Below are 11,869 nucleotides of genomic sequence, written 5' to 3' on the forward strand. Positions count from 1 at the left end.
ATGTTTTGAAGATGACAAAATAAATCAAAAGCTACTAACATGTTTGATGGTTGAGTAATAGACTATGCAGATGATAGAACGAATCAAAGATATTGTCAAAGTCTGAGGACGGCCAGAAGACTGAACGTAACACATGTCCAAAGTATATTCGGAAGATTTCCAGACTTCTGTGTCAAAGTCCGAAGACTGCCAGACTTTAGTGTCAAAGTCTGTTCTACATCAGAAGTCTACCCACTCTGATAAATTCCAGATTGAATGTGAATGAAGAACCATAAGACAGACTCTATGCCGAAGCTGAACTTATTCAGACCGTGTCCAGACCTTAAGGCTGAATATATTCAGAAGTAGAATATGTTCCGACTCAGATTGTAAAGTCTATTACATTCAGACTTAGATTGTAAAGTCTATTGCACTCAAACTCTATTTTAGACAGAACACTCTCAAACTTTACATTTAGAACGAGACAACTCGATAGAACGTAACACAAGCCACAATCATGTAACGGCTAGTGATCTGGTTTGGATTCTACATCAAGATTGATTTGATTGACAATTGGATCTTGAAGATAAGAACTTTCTATACGAAGAAGCTCTACTTATGGAAACCAAGATTCTATTTGTATAGGCAATCATAATCAATTTGGGATTCTACTTTTTTCACTCAACGGTTACCAAATCTTCTAGATACAGATCTGTCCAATGGGTATATTGGAAAACAATTCTCTGAGATATTGTCCAATGGTTAGTTTGGAAGTTGATGAGTATTTAAGGAGATCAAGGACCGATGAGCAAATAAGAGATGGAACGTAGAATTTATAATTCCAAAGTCTGAGCAAACTTCGATCATACACTTGTCTCTTGTGAGCTTAAACATTTGTGATCGTGAGAGAAATACCAAAAGAGTGACTTAGTGAGATAGTGTGATCTACTACTAAGTGTTTGCACTCAAAGTTGTAATCTCTTGTTGATTGCATAGTGGAATCCAACAAGAAGGCTGTTAGCGTGGGAGAGTGGACGTAAGCTTGGTCTAAGCCAAACCACTATAAACCTTGTGTTCTTATTCTCATCCATGAACTCCTTTATTTTATTCGTAGTTCTATTTAACTGCTAAAGTCTGTACTCGTTCAAAATCTGTTATTTTTCAAACTCAGTTTCAAAATTCTGTTATTATTCAGACTCGGTTTCAGAAGAAAAATATTTCTACTATTCTTTACAAAAAATTTTATTCACACCTATTCACCCCCTCTCTAGGTGTTCATACTAGCACTTTCACTTTCATGATTGAACAGGTCCTTCAAAGACTTCATTAACCGAGTCCTATTTTAACCCAGCCAAGATTGTTTCTATCAATTGTCATTAATGGTCTAATAGTTCAAACCCTTCCCACACGCACGAAGAAGAAACTTGGCCTTTGTACTACTCCAAGTCGAGTCGATAACGATGTCACGAGCCATAGTATCCCAATCAAGATAGACGGAGTTCATCTTCTAACGATGAAGAACTTAATAACGACGAAGAACTTTGGCCTTTGGTCCGTGAAAATTATCCTAAAAATCCTAAACCTATTACACTTTTACCAATTTAGTCATAAATTTCTAATTATATCAATTGAGTCCTAAATATTTTTATGTTTTGCCAATTAAATCCATTTGACCAATTTTTGCCAAAAATCACTAACATGGACGTCGGCAATTTTACATGGCACAACCGGCTATGACATAGACAATTTTTAATAAGATACTAATATTTATTCCTAAACGTTTTTCCTTTTTTTTTCTCTTTCCTTCTTTTCTTCTTTTTTTTCTTTTTCTCTTATTTTCATTTTTTTCTTTTATTTTTCTTCTTTATTTTTCCTTTTTCTTTCCACTAGCCATCGTTACACCTTGTCAATGACTAGTGAAAGTCGCCGGCCTCAGGCAAGGGTTGCCTTGGTTGGAGAGGGAGGGGGGGCTAGGAAGGGCTGCACTCATTGGCCCCTAGTCAGGGTCTCCCTCACATGGCCGAGGTGGGTAGCCCTTGCCTGGGCCACTGAGGACAACCGTTATCCTCCCCTGATTTGGTGAGCGCTGCCCTCGTCTAAGGTCGGCAACCTCTGGCAATCATGCCCAATGGTGGCCAAAGTGGAGGGAAAAAGGTTAAAATGACAAATAAAAAAAAGGAAATGAGAAAAAATATTAAAAATATTAAAAATAATATTAAGAATTGTCCACATTAATATTAGTTGTGCCACATAGACAGCAGGCATCCATGTTGACCATGCCACGCTAACTAGATAGACTCAATTGGCAAAACGTGAAAAAAATTAGGATTTAATTGACAAAATTGAAAAATTTAGAACTAAATTAGTGTGCAATAAATTTAGGACTTTTTTGATAATTTTCCATATTTGTTCCATATGCGTGCATTTTTAAAATATAATTTCTTTAAGAATATCTCATGCATGCCAAGAAGTAGAAATGCTTTCTTTAACTCTCACAACCGAATCCAAAAGCATACAAAAATCGAATCAACTTCACCAAATACAAAAGAGAAAAAGGGCATAAGAAAGGCGAAAATTGTCCAAAAAACCCTACATCTATTGTACAGTGGTTAATTCAATCTTAAACCTTTTACTTGTACCATTTGGTCCTAAATATTTTAAAGATTTCATTTTCACTGCACTTTCACCAAGTGGGGTAATATTTACACTTATCTTATGTTGACCCCACTAGCATTGTCTTTTGTGTCTTATCATGTTCACGACTTCTCTCAACACACTTGCTTAGTATATTTTATTAATAAGAAATTCTCACCTCCCAGAGCATTCGTTACACATACTGTGAAAAAGTTCAGTGCATTGAAATTGTAATAGTCTTTGTTATCCTCTTAAAAGATTTGTGTAATAAGGACACTATTTAGCAACGAGAAAGTGTTAGCTTCTGTGGGACAACGGTACCAACGCTGTCACCTAGACATGAGGCATGCTTCTTTTGGTGGTTAAGATTAACCAAATTGAATGTTGGTAGCAACAATATTCATTTTTTGGCCAAAGAAAATAACATAAATACACATAATAAAGAGAGAAAAATGATGGGGGTCTTGTGGTTGTGCAATCAAATCCTTTCTTGCACTGCATTTTAAGTTGACAATTGCCCTTCTTCCACCCTCTGTGCATGGTCCCCTACAATGAGCACCTTTGAAACATTTTCATCGTTTCCGTCACCAAGAATATTTTGCTCATGTGAATCTCTAAATTTGGTGATTTACGAATCAATCAGAACTTGAATCAGCATACTAGCCAAAAAAAAAAAAGAGAAAAAGAAGAAGAAGAAATTAAACCAGATGCATGTATGGATGGATCTTGTACATATCCATGAACAAGTCAAGGTCCTTGTCGAGTACGCACTTCAATGGTCAAGAAGTCAAGGCCTTCAAGGTCTCGCACGTTGATTCTACGACCATCACGTGGTAGAATGGACATGTACCGACTCAAGAACTCAAGATCTATTAGGGTTTCATGCCTATTGATTGGTGCATCAGTACTCGTTATACTGGTTCCTGAGAAGTCATGGTCTTTGTGGACTTTTACTAGTGATGTTTGGCCCAAAAAATTTCCAACTCATCGTAACGGAAAGGTCATGGAGCAATTTTCCACCCTTTCTTTTCCTTTTTTTGGGCTATCGTGCCTTCAACATATGATGGTGACAACCTGGTTGTCAGTCCGTAATTCTTGGTTATACAATTTCTATTCTCATCTAATTTGGTTCTTGAGCATGGGTATATAACAATAGTTGATATGCTAAGATCGATTTACAAAGTTGCCATTTTGAATGATTCGGCAAACTCTTATCGGAAGTCGAGCAAGAGCCACCTATTTAAGTCCCTTTTCTAGTCTGTAAGATCATGTAACATTTGAATTTCGTGAACTGATTTTAATAAATATGGCACTGTTCATGCAAAAATTGCAATAATCTCTTTTATATTGTAAAATATTGCGTTGCAAATATGTAATAAAGAGAATAAAGAGATTTAGTAGAGAAAGCCAAACACCAAATATCGTAGAGAAAGTCAAAAGAGAAAAATTTATTTTCCTTATATTACCTTATATCTATAACAAAAACTAAGCTCATATTTATAAGAAAACAATGATGCACTTATCATTAATATCAATATATTGAATGATACATATAGTGGATAGGGAGATGAACTTTCATTGAATAGGGAGATATACTTAGAATGTAGGATACAAATGTACCATAATAAGTACATTAGATAAGATGGACATAATGAATATTCATTTATGTATTTCATAACACTCCCCCTTGAATATTCATTGTATTAATTATATTACGAATGTGTATTGAATGATACTGCATCATTACAAACCTTAAGCCGGAAAAACCCAGTAAGACAAAAACCAGACAAAAGGGAAAAAGAGTACAGAGCACAAATTTTATGATCTCTCCCTTTTATGGATGCATTAATTGCCTCGTTAAAAACTTTAAGCCGGAAAAACCTTGTGAGAAAAAACAGGATAGAAAGAAAAAATTGTACAATGCATAGTTTATAATATCTCCCCAAGAAAAAATTGTACAATGCATAGTTTATAATATCTCCCCCTCAATTAAGTCATATAGCCATTGTTGGGGCTAATCAATCTTGTATCTTGTGAACTTGCCGCATACCAATGCCATATATTAATTTCTTAAAAGTTGACGTTAGCAATGATTTGGTAAAAAGATCTGCAGATTATTTATGGATCGAATCTGTTTAACATCAATTTGTCGACTTTCTTGGAATTCATGAGTATAGTAAAATTTCGGTGAGATATGCTTGGTCCTATCACCTTTGATATATCCTCCCATAACTTGTGCAACACAAGCAGCATTATCTTCACAAATTATAGTGGGAGAATTTGTAATCGGTATTAAACAATAAGAATTATAAATATGCGTTATAACGAATCTTAACCAAACACACTCTCTTCTAGCTTCATATAAAGCAATAATCTCAGAGTGATTAAAGGATGTAGTTACTAGCGATTGCTTCCTAGAACGCCAAGAAATAACGGTGCCGTTATAACAAAATAAATAACCAATTTGAGAGCGAGTCTTATGTGAATCAGATTTATATCCAGCATTAGCATATCCAACTAAACCAAAGGTAGTGGAATCCTTGGAATAATATAATCCCAAATCTAGAGATAACGGAAAATATGTTTAACTATATTCTAGTGTCTCCGAGTTAGCTCAAAACTAAAACGTGCCAATAAATTTACTGCAAAAGGGATATATGGTCTTGTACATTGTACCAAGTAGAACAAAGCCCCAATTGCATTGAGATATGATACTTCATGACCAAGTATTTCTTTATCAAATTCTTTAGGAAGAAACGGATTCTTTTGACGATCTAGAAACCTTACAACCATATGTGTGCTCAATGGGTAAGCCTTATCCATGTTGAAGCGTTTAAGTAATCTTTCAATATATGCTAATTGATGGACGATTATTCCATTTACTTTATGCTCAAGCTCTAAACCAAGACAAAGTTTGGTTTTACCCAAATCTTTAACTTCAAACTCCATTTTCAAATATTCAGCAATTTTAGCTAGCTCTTTTAGAGTTCCAATTAAATTTATATCGTCAACATAAACTACTATAATAGCAAATCTGGTTTCTGATTTCTTAATAAACACATATGGGCAGATAGGATCATTCTTGTACATTTCCTTAATTAGGTACTCACTTAGGCGTTAATACCACATGCGATCAGAATGCTTCAACCCATATAAAAATCTTTGCAATTTTATTGAGAATAAATTACGGGGAGTGTATGCATCGGCATTTTGAATCCCTTATGAATTTTCATATAAATATCAAAGTTTAATTAGCCACATAGATTTACCGTCACAACGTCCATAAAACGCATTTCCAATATTTTATAAAGTACTAGGCTAATGAGAAAATGAAATGTAATCATATCCATTACAAGTGAATATGTCTCATTATAATCAATCCCAAATCTCTGGGAAAATCCTTGGACAACGAGTCGAGTTTTATACTTGACAACCTCGATTTTCTCACTTCGTGTGACGTCTCGAAATTTGACCCCTATTTCGAATATATGAAATGCCGATTTCATCGACGCACTTATGGTTATTTACTCAGAACTAATCACTCACAGATTAACTAATTTATTAGGTGAGGCTGATAAGGGGTATAAACGCAACAGACTAGAAAATTCGATCAGAAATCGACTACTCAACCATAATAATCGACAAAGGTCAATATCACACTATTATAAATCAATTAGCAAATGGATAGAAGTGGATTCGATGGAAGTACGTAATCGAAGTGCGAGTGGTTCTGCATGATTACGATATTCGTGTTGAACGGCAATAAACCGATTTTTTATTGATATTATATTCAAGATACGTAATTGAACCCCCGTGATTACATGACAACCGAGGGTCGTCTACGATTCGAAGATGCACAAATGTGGGTTGAAAATTATCGACCACGGGTCAAACACGCTAAAATTCCTAAAAGCTACCCGATAGATTATGTCGTACTAAAGTCGCGTTCGATCGATTTTAACCACGAAATTTAATTCGATTTCGGGAATCAAACTTTCGAGGGTGTCACAATTTATTTATTGGATGTTGTCTCATCTTTTGTCAAATTTTCGATGAGTTCGAAATTTTGCGGAAAAATGATTTTCGGACAAAAGAACAAGGAAATGAAATTTGAATGGGGAAGCAAATTTGAAATTTGCTACCCAAAAAGCCTTATTTTTGAGAAATTAGAGTTAAAGAAGATATTAGGGAGACCAAGGATAAGAGTAGAAGAGTTTTGAGGCATATGTGATGAAGAATTTAGGATATTTTCCCTAAAGTCTTTGGATTGGCTTATCTCTCTCTCTCTCTCTCTCTCTCTCTCTCTCTCTCTCTCTCGCACAAACAGCCACCCTTCTGCTCCTCCTCATTTTCTTCCCAACGTTCTTTCTTCCCTCACGCATTTCCCCTCCCCTCCATTCTCTTTCCTTTTCTTTACCGCCAACTCCCATTTTCTTCATCCGGTTCTGGTTCTGCTTTTCCTCTTGTTGGAATTCAAGTCGGCAGAAGACGACTTACCTTTATCCGATGCGCAAACTTTAATTAGCCCTGGAATGAACGTTGAATTGCCGATGAAACACGAACAATATTACCTCATGTTGGTCTGGATGCGATCACGAGAAAAGCACCCGATTTCCACAGCGTAAATGCCGATTGTTCTTGTAAAACTGAAATTGAATGCCTTCTTCTTTCTTATGGAAAGGGAGAGAAATTTGGTGCGTATGTTCTGCCAGCAACAACCCCCAACAGTTGTCTTCAAAAGGCTTTTATACTACTCCGTGACACCCCTACAAATGGTGTCCTTCCATCATACCATATCAAGGCAAATCGGTGCGATCCAATCACACCCCCATCATGGACGTACCAGCTAAAGTACAACATCTCTCACTCGGACATGATGGGCTTGATAGCGCTCTATCAAAAATATAAGGCATTCAACATTCATCAACTTTACAAAACAATTCATACTGGCAAATAAGCTGTGCGACCAATGAGTACACCTGCATTTGGGAGCTCAAATTATGCACCAGTTAGGGATGACATAATGGCTACAACCCCGAAAAGAAATAAACAATCGATGTGTCACGATGCCCCAGACATATTTTGTTACATCAATCCAAGTATACCTATCCCTTAAAGGCTATACTTGACTATTCTCAAAACACCATGTATTTACAATTATATCCGCAGCCACAGAGGGCAATATAATTGGTCGACCAGTAAATACATGTAATAGACGTAAAACAACAATAGTCTTCCTTCGCACTCATGTCTCTCTCCATTTCAGAACAACTGCTTTCCTAGACACGTCCCATAATGCCATATCTATTCATGACCGCCGGTAACATGCTAAAGTAGCAATATTGATCTTTCACTTCGAGAACATAGTCAAAAGTAACATAGGGCACAAAATTGTGGTAAATTATAAATTACCTCAAAGGCTCACACGATGAGTAAATAGGAATAATTTTACTCATCTTCCCTTATTGGTCATACAATGCACATGTAGTATGAATTACATGCTATAATGGATTTCTCTTTCTATAAGAGTGTGTCATTTATTAAACATATCCACTATAGGGATCTTAGCCTAAACATAGTCACGTGCTCCTCACATACTCATGTTTAGCTCGAGTGCTAAATCGACTCGCTTTCTATAGCACCCAATTAAGTACTCGCATCTAGCATCTCACAGGCATACATGATTATGGGACTATCATGTTCGGTCTTATTATAAATAAATCACAGACCTCATCTTGACTCCAATCAAGGCAACATATCATTTTATATACTAAACTTGCTCCTCAGCGTTTATTTGTACATAACGTCTCATCTCAACGTGCTATCTAAAGCACTTGAGGCGATTGCTCGTGTGAGTGGGCCAATCATTGCCTGCTAAAATACTTTTCAATAATATGTGTGTGTTTGTGCTAGTCTCATAGTGGATTTTTACTTATTGATAAAACATCAAATCACTAATAAACAAACAAGTACAATACATCTATCCACAAATACATAAACCAATGATCCTCTACAATAACAGATATCACATTCTACGCAATCCTAATGACATCCTATGGGTCAAGAATATGCCTCTAGGAATAGCTTTCGTAAATGGATCAGCAACCATTTGATTGGTTGAAATATATTGTAGGATTACTTATTTCTACGCTATTATATCTCTTATGAAGTTGTTCTTTATGTCAATGTACTTTGTCCTTCCATGATACTTTGGATCCTTCACATAGGCAATGGCTACTTGACTATCGCAATAAACTATCACCGGTCTTGAAACCCTAGTGACAGTGGCTAAATTTTCTAAGAAACGTTTTAGTCATACTGCTTCTTGCGTTGCGGCAGAGCATGCAATAAATTCTACCTCCATCGTAGATAAGGCCGTGCATGTTTGTTTCTTGCTATTCCAAGAAATCGCACCTCCATTAAGCAAGAACGCATATCCAGAAGTCGATTTATGCTCATCCAAGTCTCCACCCCAATCGGCATCTGAATAGCCTAATAGGCGTAAATCATTTCCTTGGTAACAAAGTCGATAGTCCATGGTGCCCTTCAAGTATCTCAGGATCCTCTTCACTGCTTTCCAGTGTGCTTGACTAGGATTTGATTGATATTAGCTCACCAATCCCAAGGCATAACATATGTCGAGTCGAGTACACATCATAGCATACATCAAACTTCCGATTGCACTAGAGTAAAGAACAGTTTCCATCACTTTGATTTATTCTTGAGTCTTAGAACACATCTCAGTACTTAGGCCTTCACTTTGCATGACAGGGATATCAATGGGATTACAATGCTGCATATTGAAACGCTCAAGGATCTTCATAATATAAGACTCTTGTGATAAAGTAAGGAGTTTCCTTGATCGATCTCTTTCGATCTTAACTCCTAATATATAAGCGGCTTCTCCCATGTCCTTCATTTCAAAATTAGAGAACAACCATTCTTTTATGGTGATAACCAAAACCTTGTCATTTCCAGCCAATAAAATATCGTTTACATAAAATGATAAAATCACAAATTTATCTTCGGACCGCTTGACATATACACAGTGATCTTCCTCGATCATCGTGAAACCAAAAATGGTTATGGCTCAATGAAAACGAAGATACCACTGTCTAGATGATTGCTTAAGGCCATATATTGAGCTCTAAAGTTTGCAAACTTTATACTCTTGACCTTTAGCTACGAAACCTATTGGCTGTTTCATATAGATTTCCTCATCTAGTTCTCCATTGAGAAATGCCGTCTTTACATCCATCCGATGTAATTCAAGGTCCAAATGTGTAACGATAGCTAGAATAAGACGTATTACAGCAAACCTTACAACTGGTGAAAAGGTTTCCTCATAGTCTATACTCTCTTGTTGAGTATAACCTTTCGCCACAAGACAAGCCTTATACTTTTCAATGGATCCATCCGCCCTTCGCTTAATCTTGAAGACCCATTTGCTTTTAATGGCCTTACAATTAGGTGGTAGATCAACCAAGTCCCAGACATGGTTTGCCCTCATTGACTCCATCTCATCTTCCAAAACTTTTCTCCATTCTTCCTTATCAGAAGATGAGAGAGCCTTTTGAACAATCTTAAGCTCGGCATCGTCATTATGAGCAATCATAAATGCTTCCCCTTCAATCTCAAAACGACGACAAGGAATACTTTTACGATTACTTTTACGCAATTGAATTTATCTTGAATTCAATTCTTTAGGCGATGCAACACTCCCACTAGATCTTGCATGTTGAGGTGAACTATAACATCAGTGAGTGTGTTATCAGGATCTTCCATCTCATTTAATTGGAAGTCCTTATCAATCTCACCTCTACTAGGAAAATCGTTCTCCAAGAACGTAACATCTCGTGACTCCATTTCGGTCACACTTCCATCAGCTTGTTCACCTAGGAACACGTACCCTTTGGAGTGTTCAGAATATCTTATAAAGATACATTTCTTTCCTCTATGACCTAATTTTCCATATTTATGAGAAGAATCATGAATATAAGCTGCACATCCCCATGGATGTAGACTACTCAAGTCTGGTTTCCTACCAGTCCATAATTCATAAGGGGTGGAAGTAACCAATTTTGAGGGCACTCGGTTAAGTATATAGGCAGCAGTCAATAATGCATCTCCCCAATAGGAGATAGGTAAATTCGCTTGCACCATCATAGACCTAACCATTTCCAATAGGGTTCTATTCCTTCTCTCAACTACCCCATTTTGTTGTGGAGTACCAGGAATAGTCAATTGTCGTACAATTCCCTTTTCATCACAAAGAGCCTTGAATTGCTTCGATAGATACTCACGTCCACAATCAGTTCTCAATGCCTTTATTGTTTTGTTTAACTGATTCTCTACCATCACTATATATCGTCTAAAGCAGTCTAATGCTTCTGACTTATGGGAGATCAGAAAGACATAATCGAAACGTGTGAAGTCATCTATGAAAGTGATGAAATATGAGGCTCCATGCCTCGCCCTCACATTCAAAGGACCACAAATGTCAGAATGTATGAGATGCAATGGAAATTCAACTCTAGTCCCTTTACTTAATGGTTTTCTAGTTGCTTTTCCCACTAGACAATGTTCACATACGAATAGACTAACATTAGTGAGTGATCCTAAAAGGCTTTCTCTAGCTAATCTTTACATTCTTTGCAATCCAATGTGACATAATCTAGCATGCCAAGTACTTGCATCAATCTCAACATTACTAGAAGATGCAATTAAAGAAAAACAACCATCGATATTAACATTGTACTGATCATAGTCAATGTCTAACACCATAAAACCATTCGATACATGACCTGAACCATAATAAATTATCCCGTAAAAAATGTCAACACAATCACCATGTAAATTCAATACATAACCTAAGCTAAGAAGAACAACTACAGAGACCCAGTTTCGTCGAATATCTGGAGCATAAAGGACATCATGTAAGAATAGGTTTCGACCACCACGTAAGATTAATTTACATGTGCCCATACTCTTCACTTCAACTCTTGAGTTATTCCTAACATATATACATCTTCTTCCAGGCTGTATCCGATGATACTCCACAAATGCTTTTCGGTCTCTAGCTACGTGGTCTGTTGCTCCTGAGTCTACAGTCCACATTGGATGAGATTCAGCAAGCATTACAAAGACTAGAAACAAAAGCATTACTCAAAGTAATGGAGTAATAGGGTACCTTTTTCGGCTCAGTGCATTCACAAGCAAAGTGACCCATCTTGCCACAATTGTAGCACTCCATCTT

Source organism: Eucalyptus grandis, chromosome 3, assembly GCF_016545825.1.
Source record: "Eucalyptus grandis isolate ANBG69807.140 chromosome 3, ASM1654582v1, whole genome shotgun sequence".
NCBI classification, from domain to species: domain Eukaryota; kingdom Viridiplantae; phylum Streptophyta; class Magnoliopsida; order Myrtales; family Myrtaceae; genus Eucalyptus; species Eucalyptus grandis.